At 45.3% G+C, this 26,503-nt stretch overlaps 1 protein-coding gene and 1 pseudogene across 1 annotated transcript in view; one reads left to right on the forward strand and one right to left on the reverse strand.

The window, feature by feature from the left end:
• The window catches only part of FLVCR2 (feline leukemia virus subgroup C cellular receptor family member 2), a 68,049-nt gene that overhangs the window by 27,135 nt on the left and 14,411 nt on the right, over positions 1 to 26,503 (reverse strand). The gene's annotated exons all lie outside the window — the stretch shown is intronic.
• LOC101175841 lies at positions 4,973 to 25,436 on the forward strand (annotated as a pseudogene).

Raw genomic sequence — 26,503 nt, forward strand, 5'->3', positions numbered from 1 at the left:
TTCTTCTGACTGACAATTGGGCTCATACATCCTTCTGACCACCCTCACTATCAATGCCTATTATAAGAATGTGTAGTTGATGGTCTCAATGTGGGCTGGCTCTTCTCTAGCTGCAAATTGATGAATAATGGTTCCTCTACTCCCATATCTGGAGTAGAGTAAAATAACATTGATTATTATTTTCTTGTGCTACTCGAATTTTTAGTTTCACTGAATCTGTTAACCCAGAGCTGAGAGCCCAGCTGGGGAGAAATTCTATACCCTGCAAGCCCAAGAACTTGCATTCAGTAAGAGTTGGAAGGCTAAAGCTGTTACCACATTCACAAGCATGGAAGCTTCAGTTTATTGTGTGAATAACATAGTAACTTCTAAAGCATCTGTAGTGTGAAGTCACACACAACTGCATAAATTTATACACACAGGAAATAGGCATGTAAAAAATGGCTATAAACACACACACACCCCCAACAAATTAAACCATTTCTTTTTTTTTCTTTTTCTTTCTTTTTTTTTTTTTTAAATGGAGTCTCGCTGTGTCGCCTGGCTGGAGTACAGTGGTGCGATCTCGGCTCACTGCAACCTCCGCCTCCTGGGTTCAAGCAATTCTCCTGCCTCCGCCTCCTGAGCAACTGGGACTACAGGCATGCGCCACGCCTGGCTAATTTTTGTATTTTTAGTAGAGACGGGTTTCACCATGTCGGCCAGGATGGTCTCAATCTCTTGACCATGTGATCCACCCGCCTTGGCCTCCCAAAGTGCTAAACCATTTCTTATCTGGGTTGGAGTCCAAACTCCAGTGACCTGACAGATAACATGACTTGGGTGTTTCCGAGGTCAGAAAGGCTTGGCTTCAGTACTAACTGGCTGTGATACAATTCCCAAAAGTCCTTCTGCTGCACATAATATTGAGGCGGAAATGGGAAAATAGCTTGTGAAATCAGGCAAGCTTCAAATTCCAAGAGTGAAGGAAGATGAGTAATTCCTTTGTCGTGAGGTCTCATTTTTCCTTTGTTGTACTTGAAAGAGCTACAGATAAAGAAACAATTCGCTTTCGCTCCCCACTTTGACATCATCCATCAGCTGCCAATCTGCTGACCCCCTTGATTCATTTTTCCATCTGTCAATTATAGCCATTCAAAATGTTTACTAGTGGTTCTCAGTTCCAGAATATTCACAAAAGTGATCACTCATAGTTCCTGTGTAGAGTTCTTTATACCAATATGTAAGCAATTAACCAAATGCATCTTTAAAACATACTCTGCTAGATATTTTAGGAAGTACCAAGAGGTATAAGGCACAGTTCCTGCCTTCAAGGAGCTTAATAATCTATCAGCAGGAAAAATGTTAAAACAAAAATACAACAGATAACACAACTGGCCATGTTTAATGGTTAAAATGACAGAATATTACAGTTTGAAAGTTTGTCTGTAATCCCCTATTATAATTACAAATCCAATAATTACAGGAGAAAACAAAGGCCAAGTGAGGTTAATTGAGCTCTGTGACTTGTTGAGGGTCGCCCAGAGTTCTAGCAGAGTGGAGGTGAGAAAGCAGATCTCCTGTCTTCTCTGGCCAGTGCATCCCAGGCTAAAAGCCTGGAGAAAGGCCTAGGCAGGCAGGCTTCTGCAGAACAGAGGCCTCTTTCGGGTCCTTGGAGCTTTAGCTGATCCTTGGTCATACTGGTTTGTCAGAGTCAGGCTTCCTACTGCTCATCTTCAAGACTTTAATTGAAGGTAGAAACCAGCCACAAGCAGAGGGGCAAATACAACCTTCTTCATAGCTGGGAAGCTGGGCCCACTCCAGCTCATATATGGCCTTCTAAGCACTTTGGAGTTGGAGGTCTGGAAGTTAAGTAGAATCTCCCAGGGTCCCATTTGCAAGAGTGAGGAAAGATACAGACATCATCTGAGGCTCTGTGACTCTTTCATTTCCAAAGGAAAATTAAGGCTCTGAGGTCCCAACACAGGATACCTTAATTCCCAGTTAATCTTCTGCCCCAATAAAGAAATCCTCCCGGCTGGTGCTACACTGTATGCCCTACTCCTCCGGGGCAGCTGGACTCTGTTCATTCCATCTATACACTAAGCGTGAGTGAGTGCTGTTCCACCCCAACTCCAGCTTTTAAGCCTTCTCCAGGCAGCAGGGTGGATGGGTGGGCCCTAGCAGTGGCCTACAGTAACCCCAGCTGGGCAGCAACACTGTCTCATGGTAACCTTTCTCAAGGAGGAAATTGGCTATGGAGGTACATTTATGCCCAGTGTGGAAAATCAAAACATAAGGATTAGACTGTAAGCTGCTTCCTCTTTTGTTTTTTCAAGACATATTTTTTTCCTGCTTCTTAAGAGCAGTGTTTAGGGAGAGTCTATTTCTAGTTCCTAGTTTATAGGTCTGTTCCATAGTCATGATGGATGGATGGATGGATGGATGGATGGATGAATGGATAGATGGATGAGCAGATGAACATTGGTGGAAAATCCTGTCTACATAAAGCTAGGAATGACACATCTCTCTATTAATGTCCAGGTTCTTTCTACATTGTACTCACAGTGGTAAGAAAAAAAAATGTGTATGGGAAAGTAAGGAGAGGGTAGGATACCCTAGTGTATCTTGAGCATCTACTATGCGCCGAATATGTAATATGTAATATGTAATACACTTTATCTTTTAATTTAACCCCAATAACTTCATTTATTTTTAATTAATTATTATAATTATTTTTTGAAACGGGGTCTCACTCTGTCACCCAGGCTGGAGTGCAGTGGCACGATCTCAGTTCACTGCAACCTCTGCCGCCTCCCAGGTTCAAGTGATTCTCCTACCTCAGCCTCCCAAGTAGCTGGGATTACAGGTGCCCACCACCATGCCTGGCTAATTTTTGTATTTTTAGTAGAGATAGGGTTTCACCATGTTGGCCAGGCTGGTCTCAAACTCCTGACCTCAAGTGATCTGCCCGCCTCGGCCTCCCAAAGTGCTAGGATTACAGGCGTGAACCACTGCACCCAGCCTAACGCCAATAACTTTGTAACAACAAAAAAGAGAGAGGGCAAAAAAAAAAACAAAAAACAAAAAAAACCCTGCTGCTCAGCACCCTGCCCAGGGTCACACAGGCAGCTGGCAGAGGAGCTGGGCTCCTAAGCCAGTTCTGTCTGATGTCAGAACCCAGGCTCAGTTTGCTGCCTTCCATGAAATGTTGGTGTGACACTAGTCAACACGGAAGTCTACATTTTCACCCATTTGAGTTGTCATTCATTTGATAGGAAACCTCTGGGGTACAAATCAGAGACCTGGGGCCTGAATCAGTGAAACATTAATTTAAAATGTGGGAGAAAGTGGCCCCTGGAGCATTTGGCACCTTTCCTGGAGACCCACCTTGGGAAGGCAAATGAATGAATGCCACTGCTAACTGGTTTTGAGTTGACTTACATCCCTGCACTTGTTCTAGTTTTATCATTCTCAACAAAACACAAAATCATGGGCAAAATACACAATTCATGGTCAAACCAAGTCACAGTCTTAGCTCTTCTGGAACACACTTTTCAGAAATTAGGCTCTCTTCATTTTTACCTATCCCATAGCAGTATTTCTCAAACTTGTCCCATAACAAACTCACCAGTACCAACCCCACTGTTATCCCTCAGGTCTGAGGTGGGTCCTAAGTACCTGTATTTTCATATGCCGGCATCCGCATCTTCATCAAGGGAGTTGGGGAGACACTGGCCTCTGAATAGCTTCCATGCAGCTCTGCTCCTAGCTATTTTCCATGATAGCCAGCCATCTTTGGAAAACATGATCAGATCACGTACCTCTCTTGCTTAACACCCTGCAGTGACTTCTCCTTGCTTTAAAATAGAGGTAAAAATCCTAAACATAGCCCACAAGTTTCTGCACATGGGCTGTGTCTAATGGTCTGACCCTTGTCACCAACTTGTTCCTCAGGACTTTGCTACGCTGAGCTCCTTTCTGTCTTTCAAGTGACCACGGGGAGTTTGCACCAGCTCCTCTACCTGGACTAGAATCTCTCCCTGCCCTGTTTCAGCTAGTCAATGCAGATATCCTTCAGGTCTGAGTGCAAATCCTGCTTCCTCAGGAAGGTTGCTCTAATCCCTTACATGAGGTCGGGTTCCTACACAGGTAAGTTTATATTTGTATGATCATTTAATTAACATCTGTCTTCCCAACCAGATTATAAGCTCCATGAGGGCAGGGCTCACATTGATCTCTGGAGGCTGGCACATGATAATACTCATCATAGTAAAATGTATGAGCTTCATGTTGAGTATCTCAAGCCTCACAACAACCCCAGAAAGAGGGGTCTAACATTGTCCCAATTTTACAGATGATGAAGCTGAGATGCAGGAAGGCTAACTGACTTGCTCAAGGTCACACAGCTATAGGTAGCAAAGCTGGAGTTTTCAACATACAGTGTTCCAAAGTTAGGTAAACTTTATAACTATAGTTTACTTCATCCCAGTAGAGGGTGTTTAACAAAAAATGTGATGAATGAAGGGATGGAGAGGCAGCCTGGGATATTTAATTTTCATTTTCTATTTTATTTTCACCCTTTTCTGCAAACTCAAAGGTGACCTCTAAATGATACTGCAATGTCAGTAATCAGGAGCATTTCCAGAGCAAATATCACAGTTAAAAACATGTCTATGTAGTCTGAGGGCCCTGGGTGACAGGGAGAAGCCATACTTTGAATGATGTCTCACTTGTGATTCTAGCTCATGCATTTGGCAGAGCAAGAATAAAACCAGAAAATCATCAGGCTGCATCTGGGGTAAGATTTCCATACCCAACCCATTACACAACACAACACAACACACATGCTATGCCAGCTCTGAGATCCACGGAACCACTGTTTCCCATCCTCTTCCACCATCCACTGTCCCCACCCACCATTCAGAAAGCCCTAAGTCACAATTGAATCAGAACCCTAGCACACAGATGTCCTCCTAAATCCTACCTAGTCATGGGGCCAGAATATGGCCAGGCCATCCAGGGAGGATCCAAGAGCTTCCACAAAAGGCAAGGCAAGGAGCTCTGTGTCCACACAGTGGTGAGGGCTCAGTCCAAACGGAACAGGAAAAGAACCAGTAGTCCCCATCTGAGCCTTTTGCTGGGTCCCAGGCACCTCATCCTCTTGACCCAAGCCACTGGCAAGGTGGATCCTGCTCTTGTTAGGAGACAACAACCTCTGCAAACAGGTTCTCGCCTACCGAAACTCATTCCTCTCCCAACGTGCCGTGCTATTCAGACAAAGGCAAGCCCACCCTCACCCCTAGGGCTGGGCCCCAATTTGCTCAAACCAATTGGCTCATTCCTCTCCCCTGGACACAATCACTGGGTATGGCTGGACATGTTCCCTTAGATTTCAGGGCTCTCAGGAGCTATCTTCCTAGTGCTGAGTCAAAAAAGCCCATCCTCCATAAACACGTAAAATGCCATGTATCAATTAAAAAATATATATATCTCTTTACTGAGCCAGCAGCTTTCTTTGCACCAGAGTCCCTGAGGCTGAAGGCTTCCATCAAATTTGGTCCCTTTATGACCTAATCTGGGGCTTGCCTCATGCCCATGCTATGCTATTTTTATTTTTTAAATTTAAAAAAAAATTTTTTTTTTTTTTTTTGAGACGGAGTCTCACTCTGTCGCCAGGCTGGAGTGCAGTGGCGCAATCTTGGCTCACTGCAACCTCCGCCTCCTGGGTTCAAGCAATTCTCCCACCTCAGCCTCCCAAGTAGCTGGAACTACAGGATCATGACACCATGCCTGGCTGATTTTTTACAATTTTTTGTGGAATTGGGGTCTCTCACTATGTCGCCTAGGCTAGTCTCAAGTGGTCTTCCCATCTCAGCTTCCCAAAATATTGAGATTACAGGTATGAGCCACCATACCTGGCCTTATGCTATTTTTTTTTTTTTTTTTTTTTTGAGATGGAGTCTCACTCTGTCGCCCAGGCTGGAGTGCAGTGGTGCGATCTCAGCCCATTGCAAGCTCCACCTCCCGGGTTCATGCCATTCTCCTGCCTCAGCTTCCCAAGTAGCTGGGATTACAGGTTCCCACCACCACACCTGGCTAATTTTTTTTTTTTTTTTTTTTTTGTATTTTTAGTAGAGACGGGGTTTCCCGTGTTAGCCAGGATGGTCTCAATCTCCTGACCTCGTGATCCACCTGCCTCGGCCTCCCAAAGTGCTGGGATTATAGGCGTGAGCCATGGCGCCCGGCCGGCCTTATGCTTTTTTTAAATGAGTCTCCCACTTCTCCTTTCTGCTTCAACATTCCTCAGAGACATCATCATACTAATATAGTGGTTAAGGGCTCAGGGTCGGGGGTCAGAAAGATCTCAATTCAAATCTCAGCCCTACCAGGTACTAGAGCTTGGCAAGTTAATTGACCTCTCTGTGTGTTTCCTAATCCACAAGAGAAAGAAAATACCATCTAGCCCATCGGGCTGAGGCTCACTCCCTGTCTGCAAGGTTGGCTCTTTCCCACACACTCTCACACAGCAGAGGTGACAGGCAGCAGAGGCCACTGGGACTCCCAAGATGAACTTGGTTTATTTGGGGAAGTCATACAAACCATCATCCTACCCTGGTTCTGCTTCACTTCCTTCTCTGGCTCCATCTGTGTGTCCTTCCTCAATTATCTTAGTCGTCTTTGACTCTGCCCTCTTATATGCACTTCGTCTCAGATCCTCCCAAACCCTTCTGCAAAGTCCTCTTTGAATCCGCCCTGTCCCACTTCGGCCCTTTCTGCCTTTCTCCCAGGCAACTGTGATCTCTTCTCTGCCCGACCTGCACAATGTACTCAGATTCATGGTCCTTGGCATTGCATTGACCCCACCATCCCTGCTCAAAGACCTTCAAGGTGTCAGCCCTCTCAGAGGAAGGAAGCAGGTCCAAACCCCTCAGCCACTGTTCTTAGCCATTGATTTGGTTTGGCTCTGTGTCCCCACCCAAATCTCATATCTAATTGTAATCCCCAAGTGCCAAGGGAGGGGCCTGGTGGGAGGTGATTGGATCACGGGGGCAGTTTCTCCCAATGGTATTCTCATGGTAGTGAGTTCTCACAAGACCTGATGGTTATAGAAATGTTTGACAGTGGCCGGGCGCGGTGGCTCACGCTTGTAATCTCAGCACTTTGGGAGGCCGAGGCGGGCGGATAACGAGGTCAGGAGATCGAGACCACGGTGAAACTCCGTCTCTACTAAAAATACAAAAAATTAGCCGGGCGTGGTGGCAGGCGCCTGTAGTCCCAGCTACTCGGAGAGGCTGAGGCAGGAGAATGGCGTGAACCCGGGAGGCGGAGCTTGCAGTGAGCCGAGATCGCGCCACTGCACTCCAACCTGGGTGAAAGAGTGAGACTCCGTCTCAAAAAAAAAAAAAAAAAAAAAAAGAAATGTTTGACAGTTCCTCCTTCAGATGCTCTCTCTCTCGCTCTCTTGCCTACCACCATGTAAGATGTGCCTGTTTCCCCTTCCACCATGATTGCAAGTTTCCTGAGGCCTCCCTAGCCATTTGGAACAGTGAGTCAAACCTCTTTTCTTTATAAATTACCCAGTCTCAAGCAGTTCTTTATCACAGCGTGAAAACAGACTAATACAGCCGTCTTTGCTAGTTTCAACCTTCCTTTCCAGACCCTTCTCTTCTGTATCCCTATAAATCCCCTATATTCCAGCCAGATTGAACAAGTCATGATTCCAACCTTCCCATCATCTCATCTATACTTTTATCCCAAGTTATCCCCTTTTTAATCTTTCAGAGCCCATCACCATGTGAATTCTCTCACAGAGCTTTCCTTGACGATCCTCACTAGGCGTGATTGCCTTGCCCTAACTTCCTCTAATCTTTGGGTTGTCAGTCATTTTTCTGATACTTGCTAGTCTGGTGCTTACTCAATACATGGTTGCTGAAAGAATGAGCTGCAGTTAACTGGCATGTCAGGAAAGCACCATTGCCACTGCACATTTGTCATGTGAGTCCACAACTGTGGAAAGATGTGGTTGGAAATTTAAGTCTAGACAAGGTTCTCAGAGAAAGTTTGCTACTTTAAAAAGCATGGTTGAGGATCCTTTTAAAATAAGAGACTCATAAAAGATACATTGAGGTTCAATCTAGACTTCCACACATTGGATTACTGTAAGCCCATCAACCCAAATGAGCAATTTTAAAGCATTCAGTATGATGCTGTCCTTGCCAAAGGATGTTTTACATGATACAGTGATTAGGTAAATGTGTATATCTACATACTCTATGCACACTACCAATGATTTTATGGCCTAAAGATTAATCTGAAGTTAAGTTCACAGAGTAGGGCAGCTGAGGAAAACTTCAGCTGCACAGACAACTTGTGAGAAAGTGTTACTATGTAAAGCGGCATGATAGGTTTGGATGTTGTCCCCTCTAAAGCTCATGTTGAGGCTGGGTGTGATGGCTCATGCCTGTAATCCCAGCACTTTGGGAGGCCAAGGTGGGTGGATCACTTGAGGTCAGGAGTTTGAGACCAGCTTGGCCAATCTGGTGAAACCCTATCTCTACTAAAAATACAAAAATTAGCTGGGCATGGTGATGTGTACCTGTAATCCCAGCTACTCAAGAGGCTGAGGCAGGAGAATCCCTTGAACCCGGGAGGCAGAGGTTGCAGTGAGCCAAGATGTGCCACTGCACTCCAGCCTGGGCAACAGAGCAAGACTCCATCTCAAAAAAAGAAAAAAGAAAAAGAAAAAGAAATCTCGTGTTGAATTGTAATCTCCAGTGTTGGAGGTGGGGCCTGGTGGGAGGTGATTGGGTCAAGGGGGCAGATTTCTCATGAATGGTTTAGTGCCATTCCCTTGGTGCTCTCCTTGCAATAATGAGTTCTCCTAAGATCTGGTTGTTTAAACCTGTGTGGCATCTTCCCCCTCACTCTCTCTTGCTCCTACTCTTGCCATGTGACACCCTAGCTCCATCATTGCCTTTCACCATGATTGGAAGCTTCCTAAGGCCCCGTCAGAAGTCAAGCAGATGTTGGCACCATGCTTCCTGTACAGCCTGCAGAACCATGAGCCAATTAAACCTCTTTTCTTTATATATCACCCAGCCTCAGATATTCCTTTATAGCAATCCAAAACGGACTAACACAAGCTCCATCTCCCAGGACGATGTCCACCTGGGGAATTATGTGGAAGTCACTTCCACACTCATTGCCCATGCCCACACAGTGCTGTGTGCATTGAAACACCACAAAGCTGGTACTATTTAGGCAAGTCTGCACACTCCAGTCCATAATTCTGTTGCTATAAATACTGCTCTCTACCCCTTGGCCAGCATCATTTAGATGTTTGCTTATACCTGCTAGTGAATAACTGATCTAGCAACATGGACAATAAACAAGGGCTCCAAGACCTCAAGTGGAAGAGACCAGGCTAGAGTGAAGGCACTCTGCCAGGCAAGCTACCTTGGGACATGTGGTCGAGGTTCGGCAGGGGGTCTTGGGACTGAGTCTGCGGATGCCCCAGAAAGAAGCAAGGAGAGTCCAAGGTGGCTGCTGGGGCTGTGAGACACTGCAAAACTAAGAACCCAGAGCTTGAGCTTAATCATGAGAATGAGCCCCCAGCACCCAGGAATGCCAGGCAGCTCCACGGTAACCGATAATGCCCAGGCAAAGACCGCTCATATGACTGTTATTTGTGAAATCTCCAAATCCAAGGCTTCTTTTGAAAAGGTCAGCTCGGGATCAAGGAGGTGGCAGGCCTTCAGAGACAAAGACAATCTAAACAACCTCGTTGATTTGGTGGAAAATCACTCATGAAGGGGGTTTATGGATTTAAAGGCTAAGCTAGGATCTCTAAGAACTTAGGGAGTAGGGTTACAGCTGGCCAACTCCAGACTTCCTTCGAGCTCCCACCCCCGCCACAGGGTTTATCCTGAAAGCTGTGATTATGCTGGTGGCTTTTACTGCCCTGGCTCCTGGATTCCCTCAGTTGTTTGGGGGAAAGAGGTTAGGGAAATGCAGGAAGCAGCAGCTACTGAAATTAGGATAGCCTACAATCATTGATCCCTAAGGAAGATAATAATAATGATGAGAGCTGATACACTGTGCTCAAAGCACTCTATAAATATATATACTCTTTGAATCATTTTATTTTTTAATTGTTAATTTTTTCTTTTGGGGGGCAACACTTCACTCCATAAAATAGAAGGAGTGCTTCCCTAATCTCTATTTTAAAGTGGAGGAAATTGGCATTTAAGTAGCTTGCCCAAGGTCACATAACAGTAAGTGATGAGGCTGAACTTCAAGCTCTGGCCATCAGTACTAATCTGTACTCTTATCCATTAGGCTAAAGGCGCTGGTCTTAAATGTTACTCAAACCAGGAGGAAGGAGGTGAATAAGTCCTGAGTGTCTGCTATGTGTTAGGCAGCATGCTACAGGTTTTTCCACATGATATTTCATCTATGCCCTCACAACTACCCCCTGAAGTTGGCAGCATCATCTCTGGTTTGGGTTTTGTTTGTGGGTTTTGTTTTGTTTTGTTTTTTTGTGAGACAGGGTCTCACTCTGTTGCCCAGGCTAGTGCAGTGTGCGATCTCAGCTCGCTGAAGCCTCTATTTCCCAGGCTCAAGCAATCCTCTCACCTCAGCCTCCCAAGTAGCTGCGACCACAGACATGGGCCACCACACCTGGCTAATTTTTTGTATTTTTAGTAGAGACGGGGTTTCACCATGTTGCCCAGGCTGGTCTTGAACTCCCGGGCTCAAGCAATTCACTCGCCTCGGCCTCCCAAAGTGCTGGGATTACAGGCATAAGCCACCGCACCTGGCCTCTGGTTTGGTTTTTAGAGATGAGAAAGCCTCTGTAATTTGCCCAAGGTCAAAAAGCTTCTCCTGGCAAAACTGAGATTCAAACCCTTGGCTATCTGATTCCAAAGCCCTCAATGGACAAGGTGAATGCCACAGAAGAGTGACTGCCCTCAAACACCCGACACTCCCTCCAGTCTCATATGCTCCATTCTGTAGTTCGAATGTCTCCAAATGTGTAGCTGTTGGAGGAAGCAAGGGTGAGAGGTGTCTCCAGCTACAGTTTGGTTTCTTTGCCCCAGTTACACTTTACGGGTTTCTTGTTTTTATGTCACGCTTAGTTTTGTTTCTTTTTGTGTAGTGTGTTGTCTTCCAAACTAGACTGTTAGTACCTTGAGGACAGGGACATTGACTCACATTTGCTCGCGTGACCCTTCCCCATACCACGTCTGACACAATCACAAGAACAGAGGCGGCACTCGGGAAATATTTTCTGAATGAAGAAATGACTCTTAGAACTGTGCAGCTCAAACCTCACTCAAGTCCTTCCAGGCTGCTCTGCAGTAAACAAGTTGGGCACAGTAGCAGTTTGCTGCATTGTAAGAGTTTAACCACCCAAAGCAAGTAGATGCCAGATGAAACGACCCAAGGAAGCCTCACACAGGGAAGACCTCCCATTCGGGGTGCCCCAAGATCAGGCATGGAGGGGATTCGAATGCAGACCAATCAACTTCTCACCCTCAGACCTACACTCAATATTTATTGAGCGCCTGCTGCATGCTGAGCACCCTACACAGAAGGGAGGAGAAAGATGCAAGACAAGGAGCTCACTCTCACTCGGTTTATGATGTAATATACCTTGATCTTGACCCACAGCCTTGGCGTTGGGTTTCCTCCTCATCTTTGTGGGGGGTGCAAGTTAGCTGAAGAGCAGAGATACCCTAGGCTGTAAACAGAGAAGTTGCTAAGTTTAGGGGAAGAAAATGAGTTTTACAAGGAAAGTTTTCTGATTAAAGGAAAAAAAAAAAGGAACACTGACAAAGGCCGTATTTTATTTTTTTAGCTAAGCCCAGTATTTATGCTTGCTTTCCGTCATCATGAACTCAGGAGCTTCCTGGCACACACACTCCTCCCTTTAAGGGCTGGGTGTTCCCCTTGAAGTTGTCCTCATGGTGAACTCCACAAAGGGCCAGCCTAGGTCTACTTTGGGCGCAGAAGTGAAGAATCCACTGCCTTTTCTTTCAGTGAGAGAACAAATCACTGTTGCTTCAATACACTAATGTCCCTCTAGCTGACTGTGCTGAAAGCCAGTGGTGACAGAAGTTCCCCATGACTCGGCTAGGAAGGAGGAAAAATGAGTGGGTGTCTTTCAAAGCACCCGGCCAGCTGAGATCACATCAGATCACATCATGCAAATCTTACTCCAAAGTTTTCACGTTTCAAGGAGGCGATGTGCAAAGCGCCATTCAAATGCTTTGGCACTGAATGCCCACCAATTCTGTCCCAGACACCAGCAATCAACAGCCAACAGAGGGATTCTACCGTCTTCTGCATTCTCTCGACACTAACCCCCGACCCATCCCCCCAACTCAAACGTGCCACTCCCTGACCTTTGACAGATAAAACAGCCCAAAGGAGAATAATTGTCTCCTTTGTCTGCAAGGCAACATGCGGCATTCCTAAAAGGGATGCTCACGTGATGATCAATGTTTCTAATCCTCCCATGTTTCCTTCTAAATCTGGATGGACTTTCTGGTAATAGCCCTATTCTGATTTTTTCAGCGGTAAAACCCTGCCAATTACTTACTGGCAGGCCCTGGAAGAGTGGTCTGGCCCAGGATGGGGGCACACTAATAAAGGACATGGCTTTTGGTGGGGCAGCATGAGAATACAGGGGCAGCCATACCCAGGGAAGACAATGAGGAACCTTCCTCCCTAAGGAGAGATAGAAGAATTCTGGAGAGAGAAACTTGTGGAAGGGAAACTGCAACATCTTCCTAAGGGTTCCAACATCTTCACAAAAGCTGTCCAAGCCCTACCGATCCCCATTTGTTACCACTGATCACTGCCACTTGCTAACTGTGAGGGGCTGCGAGAAAACTTGGTGCCACTTGCTAACTGTGAGAGGCTGTAAGAAAACTTGGTAGGGCCAGGACCACCATGCCCTTAGGATAAAACTTCTCACTCCCAGGCCTATCTCCTGAGGGTGGGGACGAATCAGTTCTGTGCTATGCCACCACAGTCATTTTCCTACACTGAAGAGAGGAACCATCCTAGGCACATATGGACTCAAACATTGCATCTCAAGCGGTCAGTTTCCTGGAATCAAAAAGAACCAGAATGCTCCACAGGATTCCTGGAGCTGCCGAACAGCTCAGCTCAAGAGGATCAAATCAGCAAGTATAGCTTCCTTTCTTTGCTGATGAGAGGAATGCTTTGAAACCCAGAAGCTCTGAGAGAGGCTCCTACAGTAAGGATGATGGAGCTTATCCTGAACCATGAGCTGGTGTAAAGGCAGGAGTGCTGAGCCCTCTACATGGAGGGCATGGCCCCCAATCCAGGCAGGACACGATGTGTGTCTAGAGAAGCCCTTTTTATTCTACTGACAAAGGGCAAGTCCAGAGTATTTTTTAACTTTTTAGATGAGGTCTCACACTGTTGCCCAGGCTGGAGTGCAGTGGTGCAATTATTGCTCACTGTAACCTCAAACTCCTGGGCTCAAGTGATCCTCTCTAGCTCCCAAGTAGCTAGAACTGCAGGCATGTGCCACCACACCCAACCAACTTTTTAACTGTTTTTGTAGAGATGGAGTCTCACTATGTTGCGAAGACTGGCCTTAAACTCCGGCATCAAGTGATTCTCCCACCTCAACCTCCCTAAGTGCTAGGATTACAGGTGTGAACCGCCACACCCAGCCCCCCCCTTTTTTTTTTGAGTTCAAGAAAGGGCACTAAAAGTCAACACTGGCAAAATATTTCACCATTTTCAAGGCACCTACACATCCAACATATTACCAGAGCCTCAAAACCACCCAGTGAGATCAAGAGCAGGATGCCCAAAGTCCAGATGAGGAAGCAGAGTCCTGTCAGGGCCAAACTGTCTTCTCTACTTCATAACTGAGTTGAAGCAACTTGAAGCACAGAGCTAATCATCAACATCGAGACTTCTGAGGTTCCATTCCCAGCCCTGCTGTCTTCCCATGGAACCTTGCTGAGTCTCAAAAAGGCACCAAGCAGCATCATATCCCCAGAAGACATGGTCTGAGACTCAGCATGATCCAGAACCACTTCTGGTTTGGAGCCAGCCAATTCATTGAATCACTGTTTCCTCAAATAAACTCAAAAAAAAATTTAATTGCACCTCTGTTTACCTTTTTTAACACTAGAATGTTGTAGAACGTGAGTTTGGTAGAGAGGGAAAAGATAGATGTGGATTCAGTAAATGTTTACAGAGGGCTTACTTGGTTCCAGGAGCTGTTTCACATAGACATTGCCTCATTTAGCTTTCATGGCAACCCTGTGAGGCAGGCATTCTTGCTATAGAGAAAAAAGCTGATGCCCAAAGAGGAGAGGTATCCTGCTGGAGGCCCCAAACATGGCTGCTGGGTCTAGCCTCCATGGCTTCTATACCAGGAGTTTTCAAACTTCAGTGGGCATCAGAATCCCTAGAAGGAGAATCAAAAATACATATTCCTGGGTCCCAACCTAGAGGAGCTAATTCCCTGGGTCTGCTCTGGTGCCCAGGAATTTGCTTTTTTTTTTTTCTTAAGACAGGGTCTCACTCTGTCCCTCAGGCTGGAGTGAGGTGGCGTGATCTTGGCTCACTGCAACCTCCACCTCCTGGGCTCAGGTGATCCCCCCACCTCAGCCTCCTGGGTAGCTAGTACTACAGGCATGCGCCACCATGCCTGGCTAATTTTTTGTAAAGACGGGGTTTTTCCATGTTGCCCAGGCTGGTTTCCAACTCCTGAACTCAAGCAATCCTCCTGCCTTGGCCTCCCAAAGGGCTGGGATTATAGGTGTGAGTCTCTGAATTTGCATTTTTAATGAACACCCAGGTGGTTCTGGTGCTAGAGACTCATGGAGCATACTTTAGAAACAATTGATCTCCACCACTCTGAGGAAGGAAATAAGAGAATTCTCAGCTGCTGGCTTCCCCTACGTGTCCTAGGCAGGAATGGTGGGAGGGAAGTGTGTTCCTGTCTAGCTTCTCAGCAGAGAAGGGATGAATCCTGGGTGTGCTCAAATGGGTGTCTCCACAAACCTGTCCAGCACCCAACAGGAAGCCCGGGATAAAGGTCTAAGGAGGCCTGGATTGCTCAAAAGGCAGCTACTACCCCAAACAAACAGCCTTGAGAATGAACCCTGCTTTAACATGGATGCCTCACCAGGGTGGTGGCTCACGTCTGTAATCCCAGCACTTTGGGAGACAGAGGAGGGCAGATCACTTGAGCGCAGGAGTTCAAGAACAGCCCGGGCAACGTGGCAAAACCCCATCTCTACAAAAAAATACAAAAATTGGCCAGGCGTGGTGGCATGAGCCTGTAGTTCCAGCTACTCGAAAGGATGAGGTGAGGTGGGAGGATCACCTGAGCCCGGGGAGGTTGAGGCTACAGTGAGCCGTGATCATGCCACTGCACTCCAGCCCGGGCGACAGACTGAGACACTGTTTCAAAAAATGAAACAAAAAGCCCACGAATGCCTTATGCCTGCTCTCCTCCTATGTTTTCCAGTCCATGGACACAGCAAATAGACTTGCATACAGACAGCTACCTCTAGAGCCACCAAAGGAGACCTAGCCATGTCAACCCAGTCATGGTGTGCAGAAATCAGGAATTTCCAGGGGAGAGAAGAAGAAGAAAAGGAGAAAAACAGCCCCCAACCTTGCTCCAGCTTCTGTGTCCCTCTTTTCCGGAGCTGGCAGGGCTGTGCAATCAAAAGCAGCCTCCTGGAACTGAAAAAGACTTGTGTTCAACTCCTCTCTGGAGAAGCAATCGGAGGGGAGCCAAAGCAAACACTGCTCCCTCCTGAGGCTCCGGACACATGGCTGAACCCAAAGAAGTTGGGAAGGAAGTAAGATCTATCCTCACCTCCTATCTCACGCTTCTACAAACACAGATGGTGCCGCTGTTATCTGCGCTCACGCTGGGATGAGGCTGTGTCTTGAATTGTGTTGGGGTGAGAGGCTGAGCTCAAGTTTTTGCACAGCATGAAAAAGGAAAGATGCCTGTAATCAAGTCAGAAAGCAGAAGTGTCTGGCTGGGCCACCAGAGCTTACAGGGTGCCCTCCCACCCGTGAATGACTCACCAAAGAAAAAGGCCCTGAGCTCTGTAGAATCGAGGGAGGGGAGATACTCCACTGGGTTAACTTGGGAATGGTGCTAGGTAGAAGTCAGGAGGTCAAGAAAGAAAGAAGAGGAAACACCAGATATCACCTTAACCCTATGGTGGTGGTGGTGATTGTTGTTGTTGTTGTTTTAATTGTTGTTGTTGTTTTAATCATCCTTGATAGCACTCCAACCTACATCCTGCAATCCACATAGGGCTGTTTGATGTTGAGGCTTGGGGGGAGTTCAAGTCAAGGGAAGAACATCCTGTTAACAGCATTGTTGGAAAAAGATCAAGAACCAGGAGATGGAAAATAGCTGTGAACACCTGATAAGCCTGGGCCCCCCCTAATCCCCCCACCCCCACCCGCTTCCTTCAGTCTTAGGTTTGTGAGACTGAAGTCTCGTGCACAGGCATAGGGGTTGACCCAGTGAGTATCTGTGTCACTCCAGAGCCTCCAAAGTCTTCATCACCACACTCTGGGAATATTACACCAATTTCCTGCACCCACATTGCTTTTAGTTTAAGTAGCTCTCAAGAGGCACAAGTCCCCATTAGGATACTACTAGGATACTTCCTGGAATGGCCCAACCTCCCCTATGTACCAACTCCTGGTCACTTCACCCATTAAGAATCAGCTCAACCTTCGCCTTAAGGAAGCTGCCCTGCTTGTCCACGCTGCACCCACACTGGGGCAATGTCCAGTAGTATTAGGAGAGGCTTCAGGATTGGCCTCTCTTTCTAGATCCAGAACCAATAGAAGACAGAGGCGATTACCTTTATTGATGATGGTACTGAAAACATCTGTTCTTTATTTAGTACTTTTTTTTTTTTTTAAGTAGAGACAGAGATCTTACTATGTTGCCCAGGCTGGTCTTGAACTCTTAGGCTTAAGCAATCCTCCCTCTTGGCCTCTCAAAGTGCTGAGATTACAGGCATGTGCCATGACAGCTGACCTCATTTAGCACTTCTTATCTGAGAAACTACTATCTAAATGCTGTCCACATATTGTCTCATTGAATCCTTTCCCGTAGCTTCTGCTGTAGCCAGTATGAATGCTATTTTACCAAAGAAGCCCAAACCTATGAAAGTTATGAGACTTGTCAAAGGGTACACAGCAGATCTAAAGACAGTATTCGCCCATCCAAGTACTAACCAGGCCCGACCCTGCTTAGCTTCCGAGATCAGACAAGATCGGGTGCGTTCAGGGTGGTATGGCCGTAGACGACAGTATTCTCAATACCCTCGGCCTGGCACAGTCCAACGCACACAGTAAGGATTCAGTAGCTTTTTCCACGTAAGGAATAAGAACAAGTCACATCAAGAAGACAACCCAGGCATGAGAATCTTCTCCTCCAACCACCTGAACTCTCAGTTAACTGATTGGTCATCTTAATTTCTTTCAGGAAGTGAAAACCTGTTAATTTGCCCATCCATCTGCCAGCAGCTGTTATGCCCAGGGCCTTGCTCTGAGACACAGGACAGATGTGTCAGTGAAACAGGAAATTTTCCTTGACCTCTTTGTGGGCTTCATGACAGGGGTGCCTCACTTAGCCCTCAGTTCTCAACCCCTCGAGGGAGCGGGAGCACACAGGCAAGCGGGCACAAGAGCTGGAGTGATCGCTTTTGGGCACCAACAGGAGAAAAACTCCATGCGGGTACTGCGGCAGCATCTAAGGGGGGAGTATCTGTGACCCCTGAAGGTCCAGAGTGTGTTTGTTACACTGCACTCCTTTAGCTTAAGTGTTTAACAGCTCAATAGACCCTCTGCCTTTTCATGAGGGCAGAGAGCCAGTGTGACAGCTTTCTGTATCCTGAGCTCTTGCCTGGCATCCAGGAAAAAAATCAGATAGCACAAATGAATTGAAGGATAGTAAATGCAGAGGATTTTATTGCTGACAGAAGTGGCTCTCAGTGGGAAGGGGAGCTGGAAAGCAGATGGAGCAGGAAGGTATTCCACCCCTGAGGTCTAGCTGTCCCCGGCTGGACTCTTCTCTGAAGTCCCGCTGTCCAGCCGTTCCTCTAAAGTAAAGCTGCTTCTCTCTGATGTCTGGCTACTGCTTCTTCCCTTCTCTGCTCTCTGTCAGTAGAGCCTGGGGGTTTTCAGGCTATAGGATGGGGGTTGGCCAGGGGTGGTTTTAGAAAAGGCAACATTCCAGCAGGAAAACCGGATGTAAAGTTCTCACTTTGAGCTGCGGTTTCAGGCTTGAGGGTGGGGCCCTCGCCAGGGACCCCACCCTTTTCTGCCTAGAATTTCTCTGCCTCCTGTTGCTATCATCAGCCCAGGTTCTGGCCCGCTGGGAAGTTTCCCATTTAGTAGGAAGAAGATGTGGAGATGGAGGAGAGGTGGACAAGAGAAGGGATAAGGAAAAAGGAGAAATAGACAAACCACCAGAAAACAAAGGCCAGTGTTGGAACAGACCCAGCAAGTACACAGGCTTGGGAATGCATTCTTTAGAGCATAAAGGCTGATGTGGATGATGGCAGCAGGGGAACAGGGATTCCAGCTAGAAGGGAACACCTCAAAAGCAGAGTATCTTTTGTTTGTTTTCTTGGTGGTGGTTAAATATACACAATTGTTGATTTTTAAGCAATTTTTAACTGTGTAGTTCAGCAGCGTTAAGTACATTCATATTATTGTGCAACCATCACCTCCATCCATTTCTATAACTTTTTTCATCTTCCCAATCTGAAACTCTGTACCCGTTAAACAGTAACTCCCCATTCTCTCCTTCCCTCAGCTTCTGACAATCACCATTCTACTTTCTGCTTCTACTCCAGGTAACTGTGGTATAATAAAAATAGTATTTGGTCTTTGTCCTCTGTTCTTGGTACAGAGCTACAAAAATCCTTGGAATTTCCTGAGTGATAGGAATATCTCATCATTTCCTAAGAGGCCTCTTTCCAAGACACCAGAGTTTGTGCTAACGAGGTGGCATAGGTAGCCCTCCTAGATAGCCTCAGGAGGCGGCTGGTCACCAGAAAGACCAGGGATTAGAACTGGGAAATGTACAACCCCATCCCCCTACCCACTCCAGGGAGGGTAGGGGAGGGTAGGGGGCTAGAGACCATGCTGGATAAAATCTCTTGAACAGTTGAGTTTCAGAGATCTTCTGGTTGGTGAGCACATCTAGGTGCTGAGAGGGTGGCAGGATAGGGCTTGGAAGCTCCACAACCCCCATCCCCATTTCCTGCCCTATGCGTCTCTTCCATCTGGCTGTTCCTGAGTTGTATCCTTTATAATAAACTAGTAAATATGAGTAAAGTGTATAATAAACTAGGAAATGAGAGTAAAATGTTTTCCTGAGTTCTGTGAGCTGTTACAGCAAATCAGACCTGAAGAGGAGTCATGGGAACCCCCAATTCACAGCTGGTTGGCCAGAAGTTTTTTATATATTTCATTGTATATAACAACATATATGTATATATTTCACTGTACACATTTATACACACATACACACACACACACACACACTACATTTTGTTTATTCATCTGGAAGCACAGACACTTGGGTTGCTTCCACGTTTTAGTTATTGTGAATAATGCTGCTATAAACATGATACACAAATATCTGTTGAAGTTCCTGCTTTCAATTTTTTACCTAGAAGTGGAATTGCTGGATTATATGGTAATTTTATTTTTAATTTTTTTGAGGTGCTTCTATGTTGTTTTCATAGCAGCTGCACCATTTTACATTCCCACCAGCAATGCAAAAGGGTTCCAATGTCTTCACATCCTTACCAACACTTTTTTTTTTTAGTAATAGCCATCCTAAATAGGGGTGGAGTGGTATCTGACAGTGGTTTTGATTTGTATTTCCCTAATGTTGAGCATCTTTTTAGGTGCTATTGACTGTTGGGAGCAAGCCCCCCAAAATCTGGCCATAAACAAAATCTCTGCAGCACTGTGGTATGTCCATAATGGCCCTAACTCCCAAGCTGAAAGGTTGTGGATTTATGGGAATGAGTGCAAGGAACACCTGGCCCGCCCAGGGCGGCAAACCGCTTAAAGGCATTCTTAAGCCACAAACAAAAGCATGAGCAATCTGTGTCTTAAGGGGGTGTTCCTGCTGCAGTTAATTCAGCCCATCCCTTTGTTTCCCATAAAGGATACTTTTAGTTAATTTAACATCTATAGAAGACATGCTAATGACTGGTTTGCTGTTAATAAACATGTGGGTAAATCTTTGTTCGGGGCTCTCAGCTCTCAAGGCTGTGAGACCCCTGATTTCCCACTTCACACCTCTATATTTCTGTGTGGGTGTCTTTAATTCCTCTAGCACCACTAGGTTAGAGTCTCCCCAGCTGAGCTGGTCTTGGCAATTGACCATTTGTATATTTGTTAGCTCATTTTTAAGTTGGATTTTTTTTTTTTTTTTTTTTTTTTGCAGTTGAGTTGTAAAGAGTTCTTTACACATTCTAGAAATTAATTCCTTATCAGATACATGATTTGCAAATATTTTCTCACTAATATGGGTGACTTCCTTAGTCTGTTAATAGCATCCTTTGATGCATTAAAGTTTTACATTGATGTAGTTTAATTTTTTCTTTTCTTTTAGTACCTCTGCTTTTGGTATTCGACCCAAGTAATCTTTGCCAGAACTAACATTGTAAAGCATTTTCCCTGTTTCCTTCTAAGAGTCTTATGGTTTTAGCTTTTATGTTTAAGTGTTTGATCCATTTTTGAGTTAATTTTTGAACACAGTATAACGATGTTACTGGAAAGGGGTTCTGATACAGATCTCAACAGAGGTTTCTTGGATCTTACACAAGAAAGAATTTGGGGGAAGTCCATAAAGTGAAAGCAAGTTTATTAAGAAAGTAAAGGAATAAAGAATGGCTACTCCATAGGCAGAGCAGTGGCATGGACTACTCAGCTGCTTATATTTATTGTTACTTCTTGATTATATGCTAAACGAGATGTGGATTATTCATGAGTTTTCCGGGAAAGGGGCAGGCAATTCCAGGAGCTAAGGGTTTCTTTCCTTTTTAGGCCACACAGGGTAACTTCCTGATTTGCTACGGCATTTGTAAACTGTCATGGTGCTGGTGGGAGTGTCTTTTAACATGCTAATGCCTTATAATTAGCATATAATGAGCAGTGAGGATGACCAGAGGTCACTTTCATCACCGTTTTGGCTTTGGTGGGTTTTGGCTGGCCTCTTTACTGCATCCTTTTATCAGCAAGGTCTTTGTGACCCATGCCTTGTGCCAACCTCCTATCTCATCCTATGACTTAGAATGCCTAACCTCCTGGGAATGCAGCCCAGTAGGTGTCAGCCTCATTTTACCCAGCCCCTATTCAAGATGGAGTCACTCTTGTTCAAACACCTCTGACAACACCAGGGTCTAATTTCATATGGTTATCCAGTTTTCCCAGCACCCCTTATTGAAAAGACTGTCTTTTCCTCAATGAATGGTCTTGACACCCTTGTTGAAAATCATTTGACCATATACACAAGGGTTTATATCTGGACTCTCTTCTCTATTTCATTGGTCTATATGCCTGTCTTTATGCGAAATACAACACTGTCTTCATTACTGTAGCTTTGTAGTAAGTTCTGACATCAGAAAGTGTGAGATCTTCGATGCTGTTCTTTTTCGAGATTGCCGTGGCTATTCACGGTTCCCTGAAATTCCATATGAATTTTAGGGTAAGGATTTTTCTATTTCTATGAAAACCGTTACTGGGATTTTGACAGGGATTACATTAAATCTATATATTGCTTTAGATAGTTTTGACATCTTAACATGAAGTCTTCCAATCCATAAACACAGGATGTCTTTCCATTTATTTACATCTTATTTAATTTCTTTCAGCAACATTTTGTAGTTTCCAATATACTTGACTTTTACATCCTTGGTTTATTCTTAAGTATTTTATTTTTTAATGTTATTATAAATGGAATTGTTTCTTAATTTTTTTGGGGGGGTGTTGTACATTGTCAGTGTATAAAAATGAAGTTAGTTAAAGCAGGTTAAAATGTTGCAAATTCCATCTATTCAGTTTGCAGAGGAGAACTGGGGACTGGAGGCACAGCATGGGGGAGGAAATGGGGCAAAGGTGAGTTAAAAAGCCATGAAATTTCCTATGGCTTTGAATGTGTCTTTTTCTTGGTTGGGTTGGCTTGGTTGCTGTAGATCTTTGACTTCCAAAGCTTGTCAAAAGAAGTTATTTTAGCCACTTCCTAGTTGGTTATTTAACATTTCTGTAGGAAAATGAGGGCCTGGAGCTTTCTAGTCCACCATCTTGCTGACATTCCTCTCCACTGCCTAAATCTTAGACCCAAAGGGTATATCCCAAGGAGATAGTATGGAGCCAGAGTGGTCAGAGCAGAGCCAAGGCTGAGAGGTAACAAGAGACAAGTTAAATAGGAAAAGGTGGGGAGCAGAGGTCTGTAAATTGGAAACTGAAGACTTAGACTTAATTCTGTGAAATTAACAAGCAACTGTAACAATGCCTGGCAAGGCAACAAAGCCAAGGCATGCCCTGAGTGATAGCTCATGCCTGTAATCCCAGCCCTGTGGGAGGTGGAGGCAGGAGGATTGCTTGAGGCCAGGAGTTCAAGACCAGCCTGGGCAAAAGAGTGAGACCAGATTCTACAAAAAATAAAATAACTAGCCAGGCATGGTGGCACACACCTGTAGTCCCAGCTACTCTGTAGGCTGAGGCAAGGATCACTTAAGCCCAGGAGGTCGAGGCTGCAGTGAGCTGAGATTGTGCCACTGCATTCTAGCCTGAGCAACAGAGCAAGACTCTGTCTCTAAAAACAGAAAAAAGAAAAATCACTTCCAAGATTAGGTTATAGAGAAAAAAATATAAAAAGCCAAGGCAGAAGCCAGGCCAAGCCAATCTGAGCTTCTTCCAGTGCACTGGATTGAATGTCAAAGGAACCCAAAGGATGTGGAGCGTATGCATGGTTTCAGCTCATATCCCATTAGGGCTCCTCAACTCCCCAACCCTAAGGTTTTCAGGACATTTTCAGTACCTTAGATGAATCAAAATTATAAGCCCCAGACCAGCCTCTGCCCTCAATCTGAAGGGTAAGTGGCCCAAGCTCCCACTGCTTCCCACTGAACCCGACATACAGCAAACATCTCATAAATCAACCCTGACCAGCTGGGTGCAGTGGCTCACACCTGTAATCCCAGCACTGTGGGAGGCTGAAGTGGGAGAATCACTTGAGGCCAGGAGTTCAAGACCAGCTTAGGCAACAAAGCTAGACCTCATCTCTACAGAAAAAGAGAAAGAAAAAAAAAATCAGCCCTGACAAGAATATGGCTCCAAGCAGGCAGTCTCTTCCCATGCATGCTGCTCTTTCCTCCTGGTGGTTTCAAAAAGTGTCTGATCACTAGCCTCATTTGGGAGGCCAGTTGAAAATATATAATGCTGGCTGGGCTTGGTGGCTCACGCCTGCAATCCCAGCACATTGGGAGGCTGAGACAGGTGGATCACCTGAGGTCGCGAGTTCAAGGGAGCCGAGATTGCCCCACTGCACTCCAGCCTGGGTGGCAAAGTGAGACTCTATCTCAAAAAAAAAAAAAAAAAAAAAAAAGAATACAAAATGCTGGGCCCCTTTCCTAGACAGTTTGGTTAAGACAGTCTGTGTGGGGCTGCAGACCTCTGTATTTTCATCTAGCCCCACGGATGAGGCAAATCACCAACTACTTTTGGAAGTTCTGGGCTAATCCCCCCAGTTGAGTTACTAGCCTCTGACACTGTTTCTACTTGCCCACATGTTTGGTGGGAGCTTTTCAAGGAAGGAGAAAGCAGAACTGAAATTCAGTTCCATGCAACCTTTCCCAGAAGTCTCAAACTGGCTGCTGCTGCTGCTTCTTTTTTTTTTTTTTTTTTTGAAATGTGTCTTGCTCTACAGTTCAGATTGGAGTGCAGTGGCATAATCATGGCCCACTGCAGCCTCAACCTCCTGGGCTCAAGCAATCCTCCCACCTCAGCCTCCTGAGTAGCTAGGACTACAGGTGAGCTCTACCATGCCCAGCTAATTTCATACTTTTTGTGAAGACGCGGTCTCGCTATGTTGCCCAGGTTGGTCCCAAACTCCTTGGCTCAAGCAGTCCTCCTGCCTCAGCCTCCCAAAGTGCTGGGATTACAGACATATACCACCATGCCTGACCTTCAAACTGGCAATTTAATCTGATGCAGTTTTAAGACATAAAATACATTTTTAAAAAATGAAATGAATTAGTTACCAGCATTTAAAAAACAGATTTCATAAGCCAGATACAGAAGGACAAGTATGATTCCACTTTTACGAGGATCCTAGAATAGGCAAATTCATAGGGACAGAAAGTAGAATAAAGGTTACCAGGGGATGTGGGGGTGGGGGGGGGAAAGAGGAGTTATTGCTTAATGAGTACAGTGTTTTTATTGACGATGATGAAAAAGTTTTAGGTATAAATAGTGGTAATGGTTACACAACATTGCAAATGCATTTAATGTCACTGAACTGTACACTTATGAATGGTTAAAACGGTAAATATTATTTATATTTTATCATGATTACAAAATACAGATTTCACATAAAAATCTGGATTTCTGATTTCTCTTCAAAGGAAAAAAAATGAAGATCTGACACCACCGAGTCATGCTTTGTATATATCAATGATTGGTGGGAGCTGAAGCAACTGCTGCCTTTAGATAGGACGCAAACTCTCATGCTCATTGGGACCTCACCACACTCCAATGTCACTTTTACTAGGCCTGCTTCAGCATTTATATGGCCTGGCTGGCCCCCATAACCATTTCAGAGGGTGGTCTCAGACCTACCCCATCTACCTGCAGTCACTGCTAGCCTTGTTCTCTGCTCCCAGCCCTTGTCTACTCTCCTCCAATGAACAATAGGAGGCTAGAAAGTAGACAGTCCTGCTTTTCCTCCCTGGCTGTCTGAGGATAGACCACCATCATCAACCATACAGTAACTATCCGCGCTAGAAAGTTCATGATCAACCGACGACTTCATCAAAGGAAACAGATCGTCATTGATATCCTTCACCCCGGGAAGACAACAGTGCCAAAGGCCAGAAATTTGGGAAAAACTAGCCAAAATGTACAAGACCACACTGGATGTCATCTTTGTATTTGGATTCAAAACTCATTTTGGTGGTGGCAAGACAACTGGCTTTGGCATGTTTTATGATTCCCTGGATTATGCAAAGAAAAATGAACCCAAACATAGACTTGCAAGACATGGCCTGTATGAGAAGAAAAAGGCCTCAAGAAAGCAACGAAAGGAACGCAAGAACAGAATGAGGAAAGTCAGGGGGACTGCAAAGGCCAATGTTGGTGCTGACAAAAAGCTGAAGGAGTAAAGGTGCTGCAGTGGTGTTATCTGTGGCCATTGTGGATTTTTCACGGGAAGATTAATAAACTAAAAACTTTCATGTGAAAAAACAAAAACAAACAAAAAGTAGACAGTCATGTGAGCAAGCACTCTGTTTGCTGTCAATAGCGGTAACAATCAATAGACGTGAACAAAAGAGTTTGCCTTCACCTCCACAAACTTCCCTCAGACCTTGAAAGAACTCTGACATTACAAGATCCAAAATGACAACCCTGGACTGCAACATACCCAAATGGCCATGACTTTGGAACAAGACTAGGCTGACCACACACTTTATGACTGTGACTCCCAAGTCAACCTCAGAAACTCTCAGCCTCTCTGGGTGATACCATACGATCAGCCTGTCCAGCAAACACAACCTCTTCAAGGCTGGAATCACTTTCTAGAGCCTTTCTTTATCTGCTAGGATTTGATTTCCGCTGCTGAAATACTATCATTGTTCTAGACCTGGACTATCCACCTGGTTATGTTTATCCAACTAGTTAACCTAGAGGCCATTGCTTACTGGGAAACGTGGCCATCTATAAGTATAAAATATACATCAGTTTCCAAAGACTTAGTAATGAATGTAGAATAGCACATTACTAACTTTATTATATTGACAACTTGTTGAAATAATATTTTGGATACATTGGGCTAAATAAAACATAATCCTACATATAACTACAGTTTGAATGTGTCCCCCAGAATCCATGTGTTAACGACTCAATCCCCAGTGTAACAGTGTTGAGAGCTAGGGTCTTTAAGAGGTGATAATGTGGCTGGGTATGGTGGCTCATGCTTGTAAACCCAGCAATTTTGGAGGCTGAGGTGGGGGGAATGCTTGAGCCCAGAAGTTCAAGACCAGCCTGGACAATATAGCAAAACCCCATCTCTATAAAAAATAAAAAATTAGCCAGGTGTGTGCCTATAGTCCCAGCTACTCTGGAGCCTGAGTCAGGGGATCACTCGAGCCCAGGAGGTTGGGGCTGAGGTGAGCTGTGAACATGCTACTGTATGCCAAGCTGGTGACAGAGTGAGACCTTGTCTCTTAAA

Source organism: Nomascus leucogenys, chromosome 22a (assembly GCF_006542625.1).
Source record: "Nomascus leucogenys isolate Asia chromosome 22a, Asia_NLE_v1, whole genome shotgun sequence".
NCBI lineage: Eukaryota > Metazoa > Chordata > Mammalia > Primates > Hylobatidae > Nomascus > Nomascus leucogenys.